Below are 20,218 nucleotides of genomic sequence, written 5' to 3' on the forward strand. Positions count from 1 at the left end.
GAAAACAAAATGTTGAAAAATAATGAATTTGCAAACTATTTATTTAAAAAATGAAGTTTTTTCGATTATGAAAAGTGTTAAAATTAGTTTAAAACCCTCTACTTAGTACCCTGTTTTTTACCCCCTGGTGTTGGATTACCCCCCCCCCCCAACGAAATTCCTGTCTACGTCACTGGTGGTAGGGGAGACAATTTTTAGCATTTATTGTCCGTAAACATGGGATTGTAACTCCTTTGTTTCTCAGCTATGGCAACGCAGACACTTTTTTTGATGCACGTCGCAGTTACCATGAAAACCGTTTCTCTACTATATCAAGCCATTTCGACATTTTATTTCATATACTGGATTTTTAAGGACATAAAAATACCGTGCTTGAAAGATCCTCATGCCTACTAATTTTGGCTGCAATATAAATATATTTATTTATTTTACAACTTCCCCGTAAACAGCACATAGAGGCCTTTACTACAGTGGATTAACAAAGCACACCACAAACATCCATGCCCTGTATAGGGACAACCTACCCAGCCGGGATTCAAACCCGCGACCTGGGGTTTGGCGGGCGAGGACTTCGCTCCAACGCCACCGAGGCCGAATTATAGGAATGCCTACTACTTTTGGCTGCAATATAAATATATAGGACGCATTATACTTCAGGAGGTGGTTGGAGACAGTATTGTAAGCATATTTTTGTCCATAAACGTTGGGCCGCAAGTCATTAGTTACTGAGGTTTAAGGACATGAGGTGGACGAAATTGTGCGATTAATTAAACGAGAGCTTTCAACGAGTATAAACCAGGGATGGCAAATGAAACGAAACGAAAATATTTCGTTTGGACACATGTTTATTTTCGTTCCCGCACGAAGTTGAAATCATCAAGGAGTTTAGTTTCGATCTGGCACGAAACTTTACTCCCGGAAACGAAACAAAATAAACGAACCTCCGCTGCTCATAGTTAACTTTCGATCCCAGAATTTGAGTGGAGGGGAATCAGAGGGAATAGTTTCGACCCTATACGTTTGACATACGTGTAGAGAGGTTATAACATCGAGCTTAAAAATCACATTTTTGTACAGTTTGTGTCCACCGTTCTCCTGTTAGTGGCAAAAATGTATGAGTGCCAAATGCATCTAATGGCGGTAAGCCGAACCTCTACTTCATTCAACCATACTTCGTCCTCGGTGTGTGGGACGAAACTAAACTGTTCGAAGATGAAGCACGTGGTCCCTCCGGTGCGAGACATTATCTACGTTTTGTTTCGTCCTAGAGTTTTAGTTTAGTTTGGACCGGAGGTAGTTTTGACTCCGATTTTGTTTCGACCCCGAGTTTAGCTCCCCGGGTTTAAATCTATTTTGTTTCGTTTCTACATTTCGCTCCCGGGATCGTAAGTATTGAAATTATACCGGTTTTGACTTCGTTTAATTTCTATCGCCATCCCTGATATAAACAATACGATTGCGCAATATCACCCTTTTTGAGATTGTTTCAGACATTTATAATAGCACCTTTTTGTCCAACCTTAATAATTTAATGCTCCTAAAAATCCAGAGTATTAAATTTAAATTCGAAAAAGCTGGATACCCAAGAAAAGCTGTTTTCATGGTAACAGCAAAGTCCATCCAAAAAAATTTTTGCGTTGCCATATTTTACTTAGGCGAATATGAAACGTGCAGTATTTGTTCAATAACTCTACAATGGACTTCTACAGTCGTGACGTCAAAGATCGCCAGTAATTTGCTTATTTTACCAAAGAAATCTTTTCTACCCACATTAAAGCATTGAGAGAATTTTTAGTCATTTTTTCTGTCTCGTCAGCGAAGTTCCTATTGCTACAGTTTTCTGGAATGATATAGAGGGAAGTTCTATGTATTTGTTTTCATATCGCACTGTCATATCAGGTAATATCAAACCCGAAATTTAGCTTACAAATCATTGAACTTCCGCAGGACCTAAAGCTGATTACCTTGTTACAGAGATTTTAACTAATTGATTAAATAACCATATCTAAGTTTCATAATTTATCAACATGAAATTGGAAAAAATACGAATCCATAGAACTAAAAAAAATAAAAGAATTTTTTTGCCGAAGATTTTACTAAGTATTGTCGCCCCAGTCGTGCTTTAATTAAAATTCATAAGTTTTATTTGATTCCATTAAGGAAATATTTCACACATACACCCCTGAAACCGTTCGATTTCTTATAAGCCAACAACAGTAGAAAGAACAGCTAAAAAAAGGCCTATATTGAGAAACCTTGAGGTTTGATTCAATTAAAACGCTTTTTGTAAGTGAGTCATTAATTTTGTAATCACGTATTCATGACCATTCATTGCAAACGCTCGCAGCAATTAGCTATAGTAGACAGTAGACTTTAGTGGTAAAGGCTTTTTTTGCCCCACGGAACACTCTTGCACCATGAATTGCACGTCGCCACACGTCACAAGAATGTCGACTTTGAAATCTCAATCGGCCAGATTCAAGGAATCTACATCTACATAATGCCCCGCAAGCCACCTAAAAGGCGTGTGGCTGCGTTAGGACGCCAGCCGTTTACACATAAAAAGGAAGTGCTCTAAGTAAATTACGACTAGCATGTATTAAAGTCCTTTATGGTTCGTGGCAAAAACGAATTCCCATATCTATCCGTCGGCAAAACATCTCTCTTAATTTATCGCTTCAGTCGGACCTGGAAATAAAGTGCGGCTCAAATATTATCCTCTCCGTGTCGCTCTTAAAGATATCCATTCTCAATTGTTCAAGCTATCTAAGCCTTGGTTCGAGGTTATCGTAACTCCCAGGCACTTCACTTCTTCTGTTGCCTTTATGTTAATATCATCCACAGCATAAACATATGAAGACATTAGACAAGCAAAATTATTATTGATAGATTAGCTAGTCAAATTTTGGTGATTGTTTCATTTTTGTAGACATAGTATTTTTAAATTTCTTGAAGTATGATAACAATTGTTTAATTAACTAACCTTCTCCATTATTTCATAATTTAATCATCAGCTGTTTTTCTGCCCTTCACTGGAAGGTCCCAAACACCAAAGTCGTCTCCATCCCCTCTTGTCCAAGCCCTCCTCTTGGGCTTCCTTATACCTCTTCCGAACCTCAATGCGTCTGTCATCTTCAGCATTCTTCTTTCTCTTTTCTCATTCCACTGTTCTTTCGACTGCGGTATTCTTAATCCCCTTTCATATTAAAATATGCCCTATCTAATTCCCCTTTCTCTTCAGTGCAGTCCCCGACAATCTTCTTTCCTCCCCAAATCTTTCCAGTACCAAGTCCGTACCAATATATATTTCAAATCTTTTCATCCAACTGCGTCTAAATTCTGGAACTCTCTTCCGCCAAATATAAAGACGTCACAATCACTTCAGTCGTTTAAAAGAAGGCTGTACTCATATTTGAAGTCTGGGGCTTAATTCAGTCTCCTCAACTCATTATCGTCATGATCTTAAAGTTGTGATGTTATCAAAACTCTCTACGTAAATGTGTATATATATATATGTGTATGTTCATTACTGTCTTAGTTAAAACTTATATTTTTGTGTTATTAGTATTGAATATTTTACATTTTTTGTATAAATATCTACTACTTGTTAGCCTAGCAATAATCTCCATAACGCCTTATTTTTGTCAAAATGCCTTTCATTAAGAGTAGAAAATTTCCTGTATTTTCTATTTTTGCTCTCATAGGTTTTACCAAGAGCAAAATAAAAATGTTCTATTCTATTCTACCTCCCCATTCCTCACCTTATCCACCCTCTTCGCTATCTTCATCCTCCTCTCCAAATTTCCAAAGCGTTGATCCTATCTCTTTGTCTTCTTCGCAAGGTCCATGTTCCGCATCCATACAACGTAACACACCACTTACTTATTGGATTTCACCAGTATCTTCTTCATTTCAAGGTTCAATTGAAAGATAATAATAATATTTTGGCAGATAATTTTTCCCTTAACCAAAAGAGAGCACTTCAAGTGTAAGAACAAGGAAATAACGCTTTCCCAAAGTTTGGAATGGAAATCAGCGGTTACTTTTCCAGTTTACAGTTTTATTTTCTTGTACCGGTTTCTGAAAAATTGGGATGTCAGAAGGCTAAAACCGGGATTTGAAGCCGGAATCAGCATCCAAGCGATCCACCCACTAACAAGCTACCAATCTCCCATCATTGTTGCAACGACCACGGCTTTTAAAATCTAACTTGCTCGAGGAGCATGTTCTTTCGCGAACCAGACCCAACGTGGAGAGGTCGAGATCGAAGATGGAATAGTGGGTCACAACCGACTCGTTTATGCTCTTAAACCTGACTGGGAACAAGGTTAATGCCTTCCCCACCTTCAGCGAAGGTGCACAGCTGCGCCGCTACGGCAACAAGTCAGTTGGAGCAGGTAACCACCAATTTAAGCTCCCGTCATACCCACAAAGAAAAATCCAAGGTGCAAAACGGGTGGGTTTTCCCGCAGCGGCATCGCTTTAACATTTTTGCGCCAATCTCCTTCGCGGGAAGTTGCTTTTGGCTCTACGAAGGGTTTGAGATTTTCTTTTTTGCCCCGTACGGAGTTTTTTCTCGGCTTGGGACTGACCAGGTAGTCGCTTCCTCCCCTTAAAATTGGAGCCAACACTCACACAAGACCGTTCGTATTCTGTGTAAATTTTCGCGATAAATAACATGTTTTATGTCATCGCGAATCGTGTATGTTTTTACAGAATATTCAGGAAATAAAATTATGTTGATTACTTATAAGTTATAGTGGTGATTATAGGTATATAAATCATCTATCCATATAAAAATTCCCTGATTACATTTCTTTTTTATACCAATGCTTCGAAACACTTCTAAAAATTATGAAGTGAAAACAAATAAGTAGTTAATCACGTGGGTGGAATGTAGCTTGATAGTGTAACCGTTAGTTATTTCTATATTGAGTAATTGTTTGAGTAAAAAAGTATGAACCAAAAATAGATATTAGTACGAATTACAAAAATATTTTTTTCCGTGCATCATCGAAAGAAAGGAATAATATGTAGAAAAATAATTTCTCCCATCATTAGGTTTAATAAGACCTGTTTACACGGTAACATTAACTCGCACGAGTTCATACATTTATGCATCAACTCGTACGAGTTAATGTATGCAGGCGTGAATGAAGAAGAAAATGCACCGTGTAACCACCCAACTTCAGCGAATGCATGAATAGATAATGGAACCTGTTCTAATTTGGTTCATGCATTCGTACATGTTCCTTTCCGGTCCACACGCCAAGTCAAATGATTTTATCGTGGTGAACTTTCTTTGTTGATGCCCACAGCATTTTATCCCGAAATGGGGTTAGCTTTAGAACAAGCGGTCACCGAGAATAAGAATTGTATGTGTCAATCATGGGGGAAAAATATTTTTTTTTAAAGAAACACTCTTTCTTCAACATAAAATGTATTAAATCATTAAAAAGAAAAAGTAAAAAAATTATCTTTTCATTCCTCGGAGAATAAAGCGTGGGTGCTGGTTAGGTTTATTAAGGGCTGTTTAAACGGTAAATTAACCCGTACGAGATAATGTCTAAATGCATGAACGCGTTAATGAACACGAAAATGCACCGGGTAACCACCCAACTTGTATGAATGCATGGGCAGAAAATACAACCTGTTCTAATTTGGTGCATGATGCATTACTAGGTGGATTTAGGGGGGGCGGCGTAGGTAAGTGCTCCTCCCAGACGCTTGAAAAATATACGAGATTTTTAATACAAATATCAATCAATTTTATATTTTTATATAAAAGTTAAAAATATTTACTCATTAATAACTTTTATATTAAAATTAAGAGTGCATTTCGCCATGTAGTTTTAAGTAGGTATGTGACCTTACCAGACGATTTAAAAATAGACGAGATTTTTAATACAAATATTAATAAATTTTATATTTTTATAGAAAAGTTATAAATAATAATATTTGCGTATTAATAACGTTTATATTAAAATTAAGAGTATATTTCGTAGAGTAATTTTGGCATGTAGTTTTTAATCCTAAACATGAGAAGACAGTTTGTCAATCAGACCCTAGTGCCCAGTGCCCACCCCCCCCAGAAAAAACCCTGGATGCGCCCTTGCATGCATTCATACGTTCCGTTCCGGTCCTCAAAAATCATTCACGCAAACAGACATGAACTCTTATGGATTAATGTACCGTGTAAACAGGTCTTCAGAAACGAGTGTATAAGAGCGTGATAGATGAGTTAAGGATTGGTACCCACAATTTATTCTGTACGCTATAAAGCTACGTAAAACCTCAAAGGAAGTGCGAAATAGCAAAGCCTAGACTCTCGCAGGGTTGTCAAACTCATTCACCTTGGCGGGCCACATTAGCCAATTCATACAGCTCGAGGGCCGCATTTGTATTTCAGGACCAATAATAGGAGAATTGTATAAAATATTAGCGCAACTACATTATAATTACTATTATTTAAAAAGGCAACTGAAAGAGAAGAAAGTGTTTATTTACTTTAATTCCTGATACTAATGCTCCCAGATACTTGACACCTCTTTGCCTGTACAAGTGCATCAATGTTTGGCACAAAGGACTGAGCGGTGGCTATCTTCATTGTTGTGCTGAGATGTTCATCAGTAAGTCGAGACCTGAGTCTAGACTTGTTCTAGTTCATGGCAGAAAAAAGTTGTTCACAGACATAGGTGGTGCCAAACATTGACATGATCTTTGAGGCCAAATGCTAAATTTGGGGATATTTAGGCCCAACATACTGATAAAATGTACTAAGATATAAACTTGAAAACTTATCCTTCAACACAGAACTATTTGCACGAGTGAAACAAATAAATGACTTCAACTCCTTTACCTCTTGGGGATTCCTATTCACGAAGAGGAATAATTTAAGTAGTCGTGCCTCGACAAGTATTGGCCAGAAACTACCGCTAGATTAGGAGGCCAAGATGATGAAATGTAGACAATTTGCGGAAGAGAGCATTTTCGGAGTAGAAGAAATGCAAGTGGGTAATATGGATGAAGTGCCAGTAAGTTTTGATCTTCCAACTACAAGAGCTGTAAATCTTAAGGGAGCAAAGGAAGTGTCGATTGCGATTGAAGAAGTCATGGTGCCGCGGGCCGCAGATTGTAAGGGAGCGGGCCGCGTGTTTGACACCCCTGGCCTAGAGCGATGGTAGAAGCGTAATTTTTTTTTTGCAAAAACATTTTAAAATGTTGGAAAAAATTGACTATTCCAGGTTATATACCAGTAATATTTCTGGTCCCTAGGCAGACGCGTTAACTGTTGCGATAGATGACACCTTTTACAGTTATGAAGAGTGAAGTGATCAATTCTTATGGGTCATGAAAAGCATATTTTTTTACTATTTAGTGCATTCTATACTGTTTTTGGTTAAAGAGTATTTCTTTAATCTGTTTCATTTCATTTTATTTTTTTTGTAAGAATATTAATGTGAATTTTAAATTAATTTTTATTCAATTTTAATAGTGGTCACATAATTTCATAAATTTTTAAGCTTACAAGGCTACCAAAGAATTCCTCATATGAAGTGTGGAATAGCAAAGCCTGAAGCGATGCGAGTTGCGTAAAGTCAACTTATAAACATCGTTTGACCCTTCCCTGCATTTTGTATCATATATATGATACACTATGCTCATTGCACGTTTTTTATGAAGGGCTCAATTCTTCATCTCAAACTCATGGTGCATCATATACGGTACACCACGTCGTTATGCTATGTGGTTCTCGAAGCAGTCAGTAGGTGCCAAAGGTGATCAGCTTCTAAGTATGTTGAATGAAGTCAGCTCCGTGAATGAGAAATGACTAAATTACCATTCTATCTAGGGTAAATTAGATTCCAAAAAGGATTAGGTTAGTTTTTTTGAACTAGTTTTTTGTAAATTAGATTCCTCTCTCTGGATCTGTCAGAAAATACCAAAAGCGCGTTATATAGACCGTAGGTTTAGAGATAATTTGTGTTTCAATTCGTTAAATTTGGTAAATATGTCGGAAAATATAACTAAATACACTAGTACAAAGTAACAACTTAAAAAAAAACGATTGTATCCAGTATGTATTTAGACCCAAGAACTTTCAGGGTTCAAGGCGAACCCTGATGAGGGTACAACGCACCGGGGCCCGGAACCAAGCCAGGGGCTTATACGCCAGGAATCCCGGGGAGGGGGAGGAGAGAGGAAGGAAAAAGGATGGAGACGCCGTCGCGATCGGAGCCCGCCGGCGCCTCCAGGGAAAGGAAAGGGTTGGAAGGGAGGGAAAGAGGGATAAAACACTCCAGTGCTATGGAAGCAAAGGAGACCCAATCTAGCGAAACCATGCCTGCGCAATTTCTCTACCACCAACTTATGTATTTAGACCCAGTGGGGGGAGGGGTTATGGCTATGCCACTGCCCGAGTTATATATTTTTGGGTCCACCCTCCTCTGAATCAGTAAAGGTAAGGACGCCAATGAGAAGTTATAGCGCCAATGAAAAATTGTGCCAAACGGCCAAGCTGGCTAGTAGCATACTAAGTCAGTAGCTCTTAGTAGCTCACTTAAAAGAATAGGGTAGTTTCCTTCATCAAAGAAAACGAAAGGCATTGATTGCGATTCGTTACCCATCATTAGTGTATTCATAATATACAAATTAATTGGTTTTAGAAATACCGGTTTAGACGAATGGCAAGGGTCAATTTTATCCTCATTTGAAAAAGGCCAGATTGGCGCCCATGCGATTCCACTCCACGTGACGTCACAGGGACCAAGTTTCTATACGAGTAGATAGGAGTTTTACATCGTCTGAGGTTACCAATGCATGCATGAGGCACAGAGCTCAGGGAAACATGTCTTAATAATCACTTATTAAAACTGGCTAAGGTCGGAAAGTTTTCTTCGTTTGATAAGATATTAATAATCCTTATTTAAGCCAAGCGTTAACAGCTAGCATGGTACTCTGTTACCTGCTAGCATCCTGCGTCGTATCAGCGCTCAGAACCTCACCCCAAGGTCACCTCACTTGCGGCAGCGGGAACCAGAACGACGTCACACGGGAGTTTTCCCGGCATTCATACTTACCCGTCGCGTTTTCACGCGCTTGAGAATTTTCACTTGTCATTTTTGGCGAAAAATAGATATCGTCATTTAAAAATCTAAAAGCGTGAAATACGTACTCTAGGAGTAATAATCTTTCGATTTAGGCAATAAAAAAATAAAAGGAAACCACTTTATTCGCATGAATAACATATCTTAGTAGGCGACTGAAAGATCTTAGTAGCCGACTAAGTGAGTCGCCCTACTAGTGTGTTTTAGCGGAAATCTATGAATACGGCCGTTAGAGTCTAAATAATGTAAAATGTATTTCCAGGAATTTCATTTTTCAAAATATTTCCTCGAACTCCCGTTGCCAGGGGGTTCCCGACCCCAGGCCTCATCTTCCCCCCCCCCCCCCCCCCCACCAAAGAATATTCCTAGTGACGCCGCTGAGACTTAGGGAGACTTGTAAGAATGGATTTTCATCTGGTTATGGTCTGCACGGGGAATTTCAGCCCGATGCAACAATGGGAGTTGGGTTAAAAATCAGTTAGTAGATTCCATCGATGAAACAGACGAAACAAGTTAAAGAAAAGCATGTAAAGAATCACAGAAAACGGAAACGTAGAATAAGCGTGGGTCCTTTTCCCTTTCTTAGATCATTGCGACATTTTTAAATTCGACGTGTTTCATATTTCGATTTGTTTTCCCTCGCTCACCTTCTCCGCCGCGGGAAAATTATCCGGGAGAAAGCATAGTTGCAACACCTTGAAATTTCATCTATTGCGTTTCCTGATGTTTTTTTATGCAGAGGTGAAATGATCGGAAAGAAAATAAAAAAAACCTCGGTCGTCGACAGGAAAGATTGACGATGTTGTTGTTTGCTGAAAATTCCTCGTGATTGAAGTCATTTTCCGAGTATACTGTGATTTACTTTCTCATCGGTTTGTTAGTAGGTATTTACTAACAGGAATGCAACAACCCTATATCATAGGTAGTGTGAGAGAGATTTAAAGTACTGGGTTGTCATTAAAAAATGGTGCTATTTCATGTTCAATCTGTATGTTAGAAAGCCTATCGACTTATGGGATTTATGAAACGTCATTGTATTTCCAATTTTTCTAATAAAACTGTTATGCGTGCATATATTGCGATTGTTGGAACTGTCTTGGAGTACGGCAGTGTTATCTGGAATCCGCACCATCTCACGTTAGATAGAGCACTGGAAGGGATTCAGAAGCGATCTGTGGAATGGCTGTGTTCTCTGGATGATGGTCTAGTCTAGTCTAGTATAGAAATACATAATATATCGCAGTTGCAATACTATTAGCATGTTTAAAAATTTATATTCATACTATTGGAAAGTATTTACTGGTTTTCAAACTTGTTAAGTATGCATTTATTTATTCGTCATTGAGATTTCAACTATTCATAATTAATGTTTTATAATATTTACCTTAGGTCTGTTTGAAATCGAATGCTATATTTATTGGAGTAAATGATTTATTATTATTCATGTTATATTTATTTAGTTATTTATTTATTTTTTCATATTCTACCCTAAATGTTGTGATGGGTATATGTGCATTCTTAGTTTTTTTTTTTGCTATGATTGATTAAGTTAACTTCAAGATTTCATTTCTATGCACTGATGTGCTAGTTGTGCTGAATTCCATTCGGAAATATTTGATATATTTTGTACAAATTTATTTTGTAATCTCATTTGTATGTAATATCCATTTTATGTTCATAATAGACAATTTGTCCAAGAACAATAAATACTATTATTATTATAGTCTATGCATCGTTCCAATGCATCATTTTATGCTAACATTTTATGCTCTCGCCCCTTGGGAGTTTGAGGGAGGGTTTCTGATACAATGTTCTTGCGTAAAATAATGACAGGTGATGTGGATTCCAGCCATCTACTTGCCCTAATCAACTTCAATGCACCTCCAAGGAGGACTAAGCATACACCACTTTTCAGATGCCATTTCGGTCGGGTAGAAGTTTGTAAAAATGAACAGCTCACAAGAATGATGCGGACGGCTGATCGATTTTTAGAATGATAAATATGTAGATTTAATTTATGATTCTTATGTGTTTCCCTAAAAAAGAAAACTTATTTATATTTTAATGGAATTTATGAGGTTGTTAACATTTTTTCACTGATTGACTTATGTATACATATTAATTTATTTTATGCTTTATTGTATTGCATTATATATTGTATATTTCACTTTATTTTATTATAACACATGTAATAGGGGTGACCTGTATGTTATTTTGAAATCCGATGAAAACTATTTTGAACAGTTAAAAAGGATATATTAGCTAGTAAAAATACCTAATGTTTCTCCATTTATCATTTTAAAAAATTGGCTTAAAAAATCGAGCAAAATATTTCTGAGCCGACCATTTGCTAGGGAGTTTGGCCGATACCTGGAGAAGGTACTGAAAAAGAAAGATGAAAAATCGGGATTTTAAACAATGTTTCCGGCATATCACTCAGTACTGTCGTGGAATTTTAACTGTATACCATTAAATGATTATTTACTCGATTAAAAATCACTTTTGGGTTTTGTAGAAACGCTGGAATCACCCCATATTGGTGCGCAATTATAGAATACCAGCGGCGGACTTCTGCGGGCGATGTTTCGGCACCTATGACGCCATAGGGGCTTTGTCGTGCTTTCTTCGACTGTGGCGGGAGTTTTTGGCGCGCATTAAATTTCGCTATGTTTATCATTCAATACCTCGCGAAGGAAAACTCGAGATTAACATACGGTTTTCTTTGTTGAATCCAGAAAATTATTTTCTGCCGGTAAAATAAAAAAAAAGGTTCCCTATTAGTGGGAAGTCGGCACTTAAGGAGTACGCTTATGCCTCTGCTTGGTTGCTAAGGACGCGTGTATTAAATTTTATTTATTATGTAAAGAAGATCTTTGAGTCTACAAATACGAAAAATGAAAAACAAAAACGGTAGGTGGGAAACTGTTTTCATTTAAATCATGCTCAAAATCCCATCATTATTTTATGATAACCCTATATAGTTAGGTGAATAAAAGTTACATGCATACATTTTTACACGGAATTGCGCAATCTGACGTACGTGCGAAGGCGCAATCGAAATTGCGTCGTGCAAAGCGGTGAATTGCTAGAACACATGCGAGAATGCGTGGATGCGAGACGGCAAAATAGCCCCTGTTCTAATTTCGTTCATGCATTCGCGCAATTCCACGCCATTTTAGAAATAAATGCAGCTCTAACCTGCGCAATTCCGTGCCCCGTGTAAAACGGCCTTAAGGATTAATTAAATATCCCTCAGAAAGCCGTAAAACTCACCATTTTGAACAATCTTAAAATTCTGCAATTTATTGATATCGCACCTACCGCTCACCCTGGTGGGTATTCCATACCCCACACACCCCGGTATTAGTTGATCGTAAACCCCTCCTACCCCCAGCCTTAATTCCTAACTGCGCCCCTGCAGCAGGAAACGGTCTATCTGAGTGATCTTCCTTACCTTGGGCAGACTCGTCTCGGTACGTTGCCTTCTCATCGTTTGTTTGTCCTTGTCACGTGCCAGGCCACCTTCGGCGGAGCGAGATCCATTTTGAGACGGACGCTCTGACCGCAAGCGATTGAAATGGATAGTATCTTTACCTGAATGTGGAGCGCTGTGTATCGAACCTTAACCTGGAATCAGGCACGTGCGGTCACGACGTCATATCTGAGCTATAATTGGTCTTCTTTTCCCCATAATACCTTCATCGAGAATTTTAATGATATGTTTTCCCCCGCGCAGGAATGAAACGGAAATGGTAGTGCCGGTATGATATAATTATTGTGCTACGATGTTCTGTAGCGCTAGCAGGTGATTATTGAGACCGCTAGTTGTATGTTAACCCATTAGTGCATAAAGTTATTTTTGTCGAATATTAATTTAGAAAGTAATTATTCTGCCCAATAAGGTTCACTTTCACTTATTTCTGCAATTTTTTAAATTTTACAATCAATAGTTTAAATAATGCAGCCCGTCCGATGTATCGGAAGGTCATTTTCCAGTGTTGATTACATATTCAAATAGTATAGACAAACTTGATAATATAGAAAATAAGAAGATCAACCTTTAGAATGAGATGAAAGTTATCAACATATTGAGCAAAATAGGGCAATAAAAATAATTTACTTACCCCGTGCGGGTGACTGAAAATTCTTTCAATTCCATGTCTCACATAAATGCTTCTCAAGTCAATAAATTCAAGGAGTCTAATAAAATATTAGCTGGGCGATAAAGACAGACTTGCATTTGAACTTAATATAGTATCGAAATGTAGCGCAATTCAACTGGAGCCCAGAACAAAAATTAAATACGAGTGTCCGATATATCAGACGCTATGCACTACTTAATGGGTTAAAGGTGAGCTAAGTGGCCGCAGTTTTTCAGAATATAGATTGAGCCAGGAAAGCCGATTTACCGTAAAAAAAACCGTTAAAGTTTAAAATAAAATAAAATTGAGAGCTGTTACCAGCATTGCATGAATTTAGAGAATGAATGTTTAAGAGATTGACGGAATGAGGATTTCTTTCGCCGTAGTCCGTATCTCCCCTTCGTTGAACTCATTGAGATTTCTGGTATCTTTGGACTCCCCAACAGTTAACTAAAAATCAGCATAAGTTATACTGAAGCAAACTGTGAAATTCTAAATTTTGAAACAGCTTAAAAGTAGATTGAGAAAGTTTCCCTGAGTTATACTGAAAAAAAAACTGAAACTCTGAGTACTGAAACAGGTTGTCAGTAGACTGAGAAAGTTTTACTGATACAAACTGTGGAATTCTAAATACTCAAAGAGGTCAAAAGCAGATTGAGAACATTTTCCTGAGTTTTACCGAAACCAACTGCAAAATGCTAAATACTTAAACAGGTTAAAAGAAGACTCACTCAAGGAATGAGTGAGTTGATAAAATACGAGGAGATGAGGCGTATAGGTCCGTGATAGATGTATTTAAGATGCATATAATGTGGATTGCTCGCTGGTCAATAGATATTTTTCTTGTCTCTTAGCGAAAGAAAAAATAATCTTACATGCGCAGCACGTTTTTTGTATTAGATACCTTTAATGCTTTCTAAACATTATGGAAACTTTCTCATCTAAAATATTTGAAATTTTCAATAATTTAAGGGGTAGTAAGCTCTTAATTTTTCTTTTTAATAAAATGATTAGTCTATGAAATTTTTTTTTTTTTTTAAATTTACCAATCCTCTCTCTATTAAGACGTTGCATCATTATCCGTTAGCCCTTTATGCTCTACCGATCTTTATTGGGCTTTTTTTATTGGGAAATGGGATTGGAGTGAAAAGAGATCGAGGTTGTCATAAAACAAAATCATTGAGGTCATAACAGATGACAGATCGCCAGTATTTTATACGCTATTACCATGGAAGGAAAACTACGATTTAGATTACATTTTTTCCCCGTGGACCCTCCACACTTCGAGGCCGCTGAGCTAATTGATTCATTCCATGCGTGTGCCTTCACAGGATTTTTTGTCAAGTCCCGATATTGGCTAACTGCATCTATTTATTCCACCTTCTCATATTATGTCCTTAAATTAGGTGTTCTTTTCATTCATGTCTTGTTTCACTTGACCTCAGCATGTCTCGATTAGCGATGGAGAAATCGATGTCGATTAAAATCGAAAATAGAGGTTTAAATGCCAAATTTCGAGGAAATCGAGATGGATACTTAATCTTCGAGTTTCGATCAAAACTAGATTTTTCGACTACTATCGTGACTATTATGTCCCGTTCAGATTACTATTGTCCCAGCGATCGTTCTAACAATAGTTGGCAGAACTAGCTGTCTAAATGCATTCGCGAACAATAGTTCACGTAGTTCCGAACGTTGCCACTTTACGATAGTTAGGCGCTGTAAAACCGGAAGAGGACGTAACAAGAGAAGGACGAAAATTTTGTAAAGCTACCATCGTATTTTTTCCAGCCTTTATATCAACTCACCAACCTGTCTGTTTGTTTGTCTGTTTGTCTGGTACAAATCTTGTACCTCAAATTTGACTCACTTCCTGTGAAGCAAAAACGCTGAAATTTTGCACACTTCTTCATTTCCGATGACAATACATGAAAATATAACTTTTTCTCTCCAACCCCCCTTTAACCACCCCCCAGTCAACCTATAGCCCCCCAAAACATGTTTTTGATCTAAGAAGTTCCAAATGGTCGATTTTCGTGTTTTGCGACCACAGTAAAAGTTATCCACTTTAGGCATATCCACATAGTAGGCATTTAAAAGCATAGGGGTGGCATTTTGAAATATAGGGGGCTTACCATTCACTGAAAATTTAATAAATATAGTGACTTTTTTAATACGTCACTTTTGGTTTTTCGGGGTCACTGAGTTTTTTTGCTTTGTGTCATATATAAACGTTGCTCATCCCCTGTAATCTAAATATAAAGGCTGGTTTTTAAAAGAAATTTTTTTATAAGAGCTAATTTCGTGGATTTGTCCAAGTAAGGACGAATATGGGCTGAAGAAAATTTATAAGTTAAATACACGTTGAACAGAGCAATATCTTAACCCTCAACAGCTTTGCTAACCGTCTATTTCTCGTTTACTTTAGATTTCAGCACTGGAGGGCAGCACAGGTTTTAACCATCGTTGAGTGAATGCACGATAGTTCCAACGATCGCTGGAACAATCGTAATCGGAACGAGGCATTAGCGATGAAAAAATCGATTTCGATCAAAATCGAAAATCGAGTTTTAAATGCCAAATTTCGAGGAAATCGAGACGGATATTTAATCTTCGTGTTTCGATCAAAACTAGATTTTTCGACTAAGATCGTGACTATTTCGTTTGACCTCAGCAGCTTCACTGTCGGTCTATGATAACGTCATCCGTCCCGAGTGAAAGACTTCTATCAAAGGCCGGTAGAATTGAAAAGCAAGCTTTCAACTGTCAAGAAAGCATCTCAATCAGCTGATCTTTCAAGAAAATTTTTTGAAGCCAAATTTTCCCCAGCGTTAAAACTTTAATATGCCTGCGTTTGTAATTTTTTACTGCTAGTAATACACGCATGTGTTCTAAGTAGATGCACGCTTTCATGACTTAGCATGTAGTCTGAATTAATTCTTATGACTCCGATTACGTGCAATTACAAGTGTTGGAAACGATTGGGTTTTTAATGGATTTGGTTGAATGCTTGCCGTGCATTCGGAATCATTTCCTTGTATCTATTCTTGCATTTTCAGCCGTGAGAAGATTCTATAATAATATCTTGGTCTTCTTTTTGTTGATTAACCTCAATCGATTTATCTGACTATTGATCTTTCCATATTTGTTAGAGTCTTCTTCAAATCATTCTCTGTCTCTGCTATGGTTGCTTTGTCGTCAGAAAATCGCAGCCATGATTCTTTCTCCGTGAATTTTGGCTCCCAAAGCCTTCTCTTTGATTTCATTGATGGCTTTCTATCACTGAGTTAGATAAAAACTTGCAAGTATTACATATATTCCACAAAAATCCGGGTTTCAAATTCTAGAAATATGACATTGGGGCAGTGGTTGGCACGGATCGGTTTCCATGCATAGCTGTTGATTCCAAATTGTTGTCTTGACCTAATGATAAATAAAATAGGAGAATCATAAATAATAAAAATCGAAGCATTTATAATAATATCGAGGCATCATTTGATTTCCAAGAATTGCTTCTGTTCCAATCTCTGTAAGTACTTCGACAGCTGTTGTGTTGAGATTAATCGATAGCCATTGGTTGAAACCTAAGGCTATCGGCTAAAGAAATAATTAAATTCAATACGTACGCACCGTACGTATTGAATTTAATTATTTCTTTGAGAGTTATTCAGAGCTACATTTTTAAATTATATCCCGAAATTTAAAATAGTGCCGTTATATGATAGCTATACAGTAAGTATTGCATTTTATTAAAAGACTCACTGAATGTTGAAAACCACTCTATCAAACTAAATTACACCACAAGAACGATCTTCTTCCATTAAATTAGGAATTTCATATTTTGATGGATACATTAACGTTAAATTGGTGGAATTAGCATAGGTTTAATATAATCGGGTCCGAAGTTAAGGTATCGAAATCAAAAACTCTCTTATTTAGCTCGTAACACCAAAAACGGCACTAAGGCCTTTACATTGGGTTATATAAACAATATAAATTATGTAAATATAGCAAAAAACAAGTATAAAAATAATGTCATAAATAACAATCATGCCCATACAATAGGTGGAAATCAAAATGAAAGTCTTTGCAATTGGCAATTGTAACTGGCGCGGGAGGCAAAGAGGTCAAGAGAAGAAGAAGTATTTAAGAGGGAACGAGCGTGCTGCGCCCGCCGCTCCCAGCGGGCTTCCCCCGCTCTTTTCAATGCAGGTCCACAGAGGGATAGGCGCGTTTCTAATCTTAAAATGTAGAAAAAAGGCAGGGTCTCATGTACAACTTTAATTGGACTGTTCATTCACAAATTGAGGTCAGAGGACCTCTTTAAACACATCATTGGAAGTAATTACACTATCCTCCGTTAAACGCACATGATGACTCATACTTACGTATCAACAGGAGACTTGAATGTGGAATCAGCCGCATTTTGATAAAAGTTATTTAAAGAATGCGTGATATTGTTGCAAAGGAAGAAATTATCAGTTTTTGCGCAGTTAACGTCAGGAATATTTACCGGTTTTTTAAATTATTATTTAAAAACCAATTTTAGGGAACAATGGCAATATTTAGGAAGTAAGATATGCCGTCGCATGTTCTCTGATAAATTCTGTGTATTTTGGTACCTCATTTGTAGAGTTTGGTTGCGTATAAGTTGAGAAAAAGGTATCTATACAGTAGAAATAATATAGAATATTGGAAAAACATTAAACACATCATTGGAAGTAATTACACTATCCTCTGTTTAACGCACATGATGACTCATACTTACGTATCAACAGGAGACTTGAATGTGGAAACACCCGCATTTTGATAAAAGTTATTTAAAGAATGCGAGATATTGTTGCAAATGAACAAATGTATCAGTTTGTGCGCCGTTAACGTCGGGAATATTTACCGTTTTTTATAATTTAAAACCAATTTTAGGAAACAATAGCAATATTTAGGAAGTAAGATATGCCGTCGCATGTTCTCTGATAAATTCTGTGTATTTTGGCACCTCATTTGTACAGTTTGGTTGCGTATAAGTTGAGAAAAAGGTGTCTATGCAGTAGAAATAATATAGAGGATTGGAAAAAGAAGGTAAACGGTAGGTTTATATTTGGGAAATTTACTGTGGGACTTTGGGCTGGTGTAGAGTGTCAGTATTGCGGGTTTTGAGGGCTGGAATGTGGAGTGAAAACAATGGAAGGAGATCAATGCATCTGAAGGGCATATTCAAAGATGCAGTGAAAAAATTTGACGTCGGATGTCAATCGGCTGTGCGTGGGGTGTAATAATCTAAGTGAGTAGTATTGTTAGCACACGCAGGAAAAAAACCTTTCATTCACAAGACGTCATAACGTACCCTTACACCAAGAACAAAAAACAGTTACATCAAACATAAACGCAACCTTGGCAACGCCTTTCCGAACTCCTCCCAGGCGCTGCAACCACATTATACATATACATTGCCCTCCTTTTAAATCGCTGCTTCCACTATGGCATATTTCCCTCACAATGGAAAATAGCAAATGTTATTCCTATCCATAAAACTGGCCCTAAAAATGACGTCTCTAATTATCGGCCCATCTCAATACTTCCCGTTCTTTCCTCTGTCTGTGAAAGGATCATCCTTAACCGACTTTACTACTTTACTTCTCGCTTTCTCTCCCCTGATCATCACGGCTTTCTTCCGGGTCGCTCTTGTCTTACAAACCTATCCATATTTCAGCAACATGCCGTACAATCGATGGCCGAAAAGTCCCAACTTGACGCCATCTTTCTTGACTTTTCCAAAGCCTTCGACACCCTTAACCATAAACTTCTCCTGCATAAACTCGCCTCCCGCTTTAATATCCATGGCAACTTCCTCAGTCTCTTGTCCAGTTTCCTCCGTGACAGATCCCAAAGAGTAATACTCGCTGGTATCTCATCTTCCTGGTCTAACGTTACCTCCGGAGTGCCTCAAGGTAGCGTTCTTGGACCTTACCTCTTCAACCTATTTATTGATGACCTTGCCCCCATTGTCCGTTCTTCCCAAGTCAATACATTACTCTATGCTGATGACTGCAAACTATTTAAAAAGATAAATAATCTCGCAGACTGTAATATGCTACAGGATGCCGTAAAAAAGACCACAGAGTGGTGCATTCTCTGGAGGCTGCAATTGAACTTTAAAAAGTGCACCACAATGACAATATCTGCGAAGAAAACTCCTATCCTTTTTGATTATGCAATTAACTCCTTGCCTCTTAATCGTGTGTCATCCATGAAAGATCTTGGAATTATTGTGGACCAAAAACTTCTGTTCTCTGAACACATTCATGCGATCAAATCTAAAGCCATGTCACTCTTAGGACTACTCTACCGGTTCACGGATATCTCCAGTACTAAGGCCCTCCAATCCTACTTCTCAACCATAGTTCTTCCGGTGATCAACTATTGCTCCCCAATTTGGTCAATGTCTGCCCCCACTAATCTTGCCACCCTTAACAGTGTTACAACTTTTTTTGCAAAAATTGTAAAATTTAGAAACCCAAATCTCCGCGAGTCACCTACTAGTTAAGTTTTATCCTCTTTATCCGTCCCTAGTCTAACCCTTCTCCGACTTCAATCAGACATCAAATTCATTTATAATACCCTTAACTCCCACTTCGACAGTCCTGACATTGTTTCCTTCCTCAACATTAGAGTACCTTCCCGCCACACCCGATCTACTTCTTTACTCCACAGTCCTACACCCAGGCTATCTGTAATTAAGCGCTCTCTTTTCCATAGGCTTTCCCTTTTAATAAATACTCTGCCCAGTGATATTGATCCGTTTGGTCTGACACTTAAAAATTTTACTCATCGGGCATTAACATATTTATCGCATAAATGACTAGATAGCCGGATAAATGTTTGTTTTTCTTTTTTATTCTATTTAAATTTGTAATCAAATCATTATTATTTAATTATTTAATATTTGTTGTTATAAGTGCACTTTAAATT

Source organism: Ischnura elegans, chromosome 12, assembly GCF_921293095.1.
Source record: "Ischnura elegans chromosome 12, ioIscEleg1.1, whole genome shotgun sequence".
Taxonomy (NCBI): domain Eukaryota; kingdom Metazoa; phylum Arthropoda; class Insecta; order Odonata; family Coenagrionidae; genus Ischnura; species Ischnura elegans.